At 34.9% G+C, this 5699-nt stretch overlaps 2 long non-coding RNA genes across 2 annotated transcripts; both read right to left on the bottom strand.

Moving 5' to 3' along the window:
• Nucleotides 1-459: 459 nt before the first annotated feature.
• On the bottom strand, nt 460-1613 carry LOC147398141 (uncharacterized). The gene is made up of 3 exons (XR_015180158.1): nt 1543-1613; nt 1349-1457; nt 460-599 (listed from the first exon to the last, which is right to left on the bottom strand). It is a non-coding gene; the product is annotated as an uncharacterized LOC147398141 (long non-coding RNA).
• Nucleotides 1614-2109: 496 nt separating this feature from the next.
• Nucleotides 2110-4021, bottom strand: LOC147398140 (uncharacterized). The gene is made up of 4 exons (XR_015180199.1): nt 3742-4021; nt 3065-3137; nt 2899-2944; nt 2110-2807 (listed from the first exon to the last, which is right to left on the bottom strand). It is a non-coding gene; the product is annotated as an uncharacterized LOC147398140 (long non-coding RNA).
• Nucleotides 4022-5699: the final 1678 nt, after the last annotated feature.

Below are 5699 nucleotides of genomic sequence, written 5' to 3'. Positions count from 1 at the left end.
AACTGAGATTCAAAGTGTTGCTCCAGTATGGACAGTGAAAAAAAATAAATAAAGCCAACAAAACTGAAATTTTAACATAATATAAAGCACACTTGGCAAAAAGTATTAATAAAGAATAGCATACAAACAAAAAAATGAAATGCCATGAAGGATAAAATAAAAATCCAAGTAATTTAAGGTTGGGGTCGAGCATGTCAAAGAATAAAATGAAAAATAGCCATAGACTGGAAAATGTTAAACAATACTAGAAAGGAAGTAGAGTAACCTTATGTCCAGCTTAGAATCCGCAGACCCCAAGCATACAAATGAATAGGCTAGGACAATGCTGCAAATCAAATATAGATGTTGCCCACCTCACAGCTCAGAAGCGTACTTCACTTTGTTCCTTGAAATCATCAAGACAATATGTAGTCTTCAATATAGCCATATTAAATAGGGACAATTGTTCCAAAATTTCTTATTCCTAAATCACATAAATGAGGGGGGGAAAGTAACCAAAAAGAGAGAAATAACATCACTAAATTGCAACAAGGTTTTACGACTTCAGAGTTTTTCAACAAGGGCATGTCTAGATCCTTTAAGATGGCCGTGGGAGCTCCCTAATATTAGATAAGAAGTGTTCAGGTACAATGACAGAAAATGACTACATAGAATAGCAAGCAATAACAAAAGTCAATAGGATACCAAAAGAAACAAGATAATCATGGGGCTTGAAGCCGACCCCGAAGCTTTGAGGTAAGGCTTCGACAATTAGGATAAAGAGAGCTTGGATCCTCTCTAGTGGAAATAGTTCAAGTACATGCAATATTGCAAACATCCAAGAATGAAGAATGTAAAAGATGACATGTTGTAATAGGAAAATGGTTCAAATGTTATAAAATGCAACAAGTATCATATATTTCACCAGTTTGGATTGCTTGGTCTTGACCCAAATCTCATTCATAATATATCCAGTCAGGCATGACCCGGACCAGACCTAGCTCTCAAGGCAAAAAACTCGGGCCTACAGACAATTTCATAGCTTAACCCATCTAAAATGATCGAGACTTTGGCCCATTCAGTGTATAAGTTAATCTGTATTTTTTCTACACATGTACTGAGCAGTAGGTTAGATACAAATTTGCACTCAATTCTCATTTTTACAAGTTCATTGAAAACACCAAGATTTTTGCTTGTTCCTCTCTGTCTTTGACCCTATATCAGAACAATGAACTAAAGTAGTATGCAACCACAATTAAATTACTAGAGCTATGCTTGATGATACCACACAAAACCAGAAATTCCAAAACTAACGTGAATATGAAGAAAGAGTTGAGATATTGGATGAGTTTTAGATGAGCTAATATACCTTGTAAGTTGTAGCAAGGGAATTGGTTGCTTCTTGAATAGTGAGATGAAGAAACAGATCCTCAAATTTCAAAGCATCAAAAAGTCGAACAGCCATGTCAATCTTATCTCTGACAAAGAGGAGAAGTGTTACTTGGGTCAAAACATAGAGATTAAGATGATGGAGAAACATAATATATCCAAAAGAATACCTACAAAGTTGAGGCATACGTTGTGCAAGCAATCCAATCGCTTGAAAGGCGAAGATTTTGACATCCTTGGCAATTTACATAAATTCAGTTAGATAATTCTTTTCAACGCCCTTACGTAAAATAGATTGAAATCTTAGTTGTCAAAAAAGGTAAAAATTTCTAGAACTGTGGATGAAAATAAGAAATAAAATTTCTAAGTGAAGAAAGAAAATGAGTGAAAAGAACAGACAAATTGCATAAAACAATAAGGACCTGATACTGTTTCTAAAGAACCATCAACGGACTTCACAATTCCAGTGAGTAGAAGAGGGCCCATTAGCTTCAGCTGATCCATGATTGCTTGCATAGATTAGACAAATGACATGATTATAGAAAAAGAAGGAATACAAGATCACTCAATATATATATATATGATCCATTTGCATATGAAGTATTTCAGTGCAAGCATATAAAGAAGGCAGCTTTTTCCCAAATGCGAAAACAATTACTTATGGTAGGCAAATCATAGAGGTGGTTGTCATTTTTTATGGGTAAGCTATACTTGATGCCACAACTCAAAGTTATTGTTGTTGTTAGTTTTTTTTTAGCTTTATTTTATTAAGTATAATGAATTTGTTAAGAGTCTGTCTCTAGGAAAACAAGCAATACAACCTCCTAGTTTGTATTGAACTACAAAAGAAAAAATAATCATCCACCTTGCTTGAGGTGGAAAACTCACATTTAAAAGAGATTTACAAAGAATACCCACATTTTATTTGATATGTAAGTGAAGAGTATGCCTCATGTGCCTTGCTTGAGGTGCAGCTTAGATGTGTACCTCCCTCCTCCTTGAAAAACATGCCCTACCATACCTATACAAAGGCGTTGCTGCTGCGCCTCACCTTGAGTTGCGCATTCAAGTTTGTTGTCGTAGACAGAAATTGGGCTTTCATGAGCCACCAAAATTTTTATGGGTTTGTTCAAAAGTTGTGCGAAAAGAGCGAGAAATTCGGAAAATGACCCACCTTACGAATATAATGGAGAATCCCTTGATCTCTAAGCTTGTTGCTATCTTGATTGATGACATTAAAAACTGATGACAACTTACAACATTAAAATTAAAATTAGGCTTCTTCTAATGGGAAAACAAGGCAATAAATGGGAAAAAAACTTACCATCCATGAACCAATCTCCATCAGAAGATATATAAGCTTCTGTTATAATAAGTTTTAGATTAATAAGAATTTGTACAACTTCAAGAAGTACTCCATGCTTGTTTGTACTGTCCACCTTCATTACAAAGTGAATACAAATATCAAACAAATCAGAAACAAAGGTTAACAGTCCAAGCCCATAAAAATGGAAAGAAAACAAGACTTACTCTTATAACTATAGTAGTCTTACAAGCTTCATTGTCCACTTCAACCCTATAAAGGTTTAAAAAAAAAAAATTGAGAAAAAAAAAAAACAGAGTTGTAAAACTCTGGAATATCTTGAGTTAGGTTTAAAGTGACATTGTGATACATTAAAAGGAAGAAATTACAGACCTTGGTGGATTCATGCTCCTAATGAATTTCTCATACTCATCATCTATGTCCCATGGGGAGGTCAAATCAGCATCTGAACAGAGGAATCAACAATCAAATTTTTTTCGTTAAAATTTGGGATTTTCATGTAGTGTATGATCCTATGCACTCCACCTATTCTAACTATTCTTCCCCTACAAGGACTTGATTCAAAACACCTCATACACCCTAAAAACTACACTATATCAAGAGCTATAAAATATTTATTTTGACTTACCAATTATCCATTTTAGTGTTTTTGATTGAAAATAAAGTTCTAGATCCTACACTCATAAAATATTTAGGATTCAAAATCATAGCATAAATATCTGAACTAACACATATTTTTAGTGTCGAAATAAGTAGCCTTTTGGATGCAATGTGAAATCCACAATTCTTTGGGATAAAATTCAAGTTAAACACTAAATAAAAGATGGCTCGTGATTCGATCTAATTCACACAAAAAGATAAGAAAAGAGATAGAGATTTAAAATTGGAATGGTTTCTCTTAATTTAGATTTAGGTTTTTTGTGGTAAAAATCCATTTGTTCCTCAATCAAATCAGCGTGCATGATGAAGGATTGGTTTAATTTCAGGGTTAAAAACAGAAAATCTGCAGAGAAAAAAAATTGGGAGATTAAGAAAACCTAGATTCTTACTTGAACACGGTCTTCGTGTCTTTCATTAGCTTTGTAACCTTAATCTAGTTGTTCAAACTCGAATCAGGTATTGATTGAAGGATTCAGAGTGATGTGAGTAAGAGAGAAGGAAAATACGAGAGTGATGGAGAGGAATGACCAAAAAAAATGAGAGATCAAGTGAAATTGAAAGAGATGTGAGATCGAGAGAAAAACCTTTGTTTAATAGGTTAGGGTTTTTAATCTCAAATCGATCAAGAAAGATAAAAAGAAAGAGAACCTTCCCCTCTTCTCAGCTCTCTCTCCCACACTAACAAGTTTAGTTTTATTTTCATTTTTTTTCTATTTTTTTTTTTTAAACAGCTCAATTCCTCGGTCCAAAGCCCATGAATTCAACTAAAAAAAATTTGACAGCTTTGAAAGCATAAATCTTGTATCGTATTTGGACTTTTTTCCATAGTGTGTCTATGACAAGGATGTGCAAAATATTTTTCAGATTAATCTTAGTAGTTAGATTCAATGTTTTAAATATATTAATTTTGCATTGTTTCATGAGTTACTGATTCGAAACAAAATCAATAAATAGAGACACGAAGGTGCACAATTTTCTCAAGTAATCTATCATTGTAATTCAAGTAATTTGTATTAATTAATTATTTCACACATGTCTTTATTTATAGAAAATATTAAATACGTTCAAGTGTTTTCCACCATATGTTTGTTGAGTGTTGATAATATGATGGACGGACTTGACACATGCTGACGTAGAAGCACATAACTTATTAAAACAAAAAAAGAGAAAGTTTATCTCTCTCTTTTGCCTGTTCTCCGCCCACATATTTATTTATTTTAGATTTAAAATCTTAAAAAGGATCGTTGGGCCGACATTGATTATCACATTGACAATCCAACAACATAGACATCTAGATTTCATGAAAATATTCTTATTCAAAAAAAAAATTAATTGTAGAGGGAAATAATTGTGCAATCATCTAGATCATATACGTGTCCAAGCCGGTTAAGTGGTACCATGTGCAAATAGGCATACGGAGCACTGCCCAACAGAAGAGCAGGCCAATGTAGAAAGTGTCTGGCCTAGCTAAAAGAATATCACAGCACTAGAAAAGACCTGATTTGCCAAGTAGGGCAAGCCTGGTAAAAGAATATCCTTATCTTGATTTGTGCATATCAAGCCCTGAGATCTCGGGGGAGATCTCCCCAGATTAGCAAACACAATCCAAAAGATCCCAATTCCGTTTAGGATCCTAGTAATTAGGAGATTCTCTGTGATCACCTCCCATAAGAAGGAAAACCCTGATTCAGAGGAAAGATCTATAAATTGTAAAATTGGCACAGGCTTATGGATTTTTTTGGCCGATCGAGAGTTCGACCAGTGATAACCATTATTCTTCTACAACTCTAACTTTAGCATCGGAGAGTTTCTAGTAGGTACCACATTGGTGCTAATAGGGAGGTATAAGGAGCGATTTCGGATCAATGGGGCAGAGTCCATTAATCCCTTCACTAGAATCTAACCCCAAAAATCTGGCATCGTATGTGGGAACTCCTACAACATATTGATTTCAGTCGAAACAATGCTGAGATCTACTAGAATAACAGAAGTTAATGCACCCCAATCCATGGCACCAGTCATGGATGCTAACCTTCTAGCAATGCTAGAAGTCATGAGGAAGCAGCAAGAGGATATTCAGAAGAAGATGGACGACCTAGCTGAACATAATCAAAATCTGAGTCAACGTCTAGATAACCAGTAGAAAGCAAGACAAGGTCTCCCACCTCGAGATCTCCAACCGCGAGATCCTCCAGTCGGAGATGATTGTGTCTCAAATGCAGAAGGCAACTAGTTCTCAATAGCGAAACCCAACTGGGAAGGGAGAAATGGAAGTTGCCACAACTACTACTCGAGTTCAACCCACAATGGGTCTAACTCGAGAGGAGATCAAAGGGATGATTTAAAA

Source organism: Akebia trifoliata, chromosome 7 (genome assembly GCF_017979445.1).
Source record: "Akebia trifoliata isolate Shusen 1 chromosome 7, ASM1797944v1, whole genome shotgun sequence".
NCBI classification, from domain to species: domain Eukaryota; kingdom Viridiplantae; phylum Streptophyta; class Magnoliopsida; order Ranunculales; family Lardizabalaceae; genus Akebia; species Akebia trifoliata.
The sequence above is the reverse complement of the archived record's forward strand: the minus strand, read 5'-3'. Positions and strand labels throughout refer to the sequence as shown.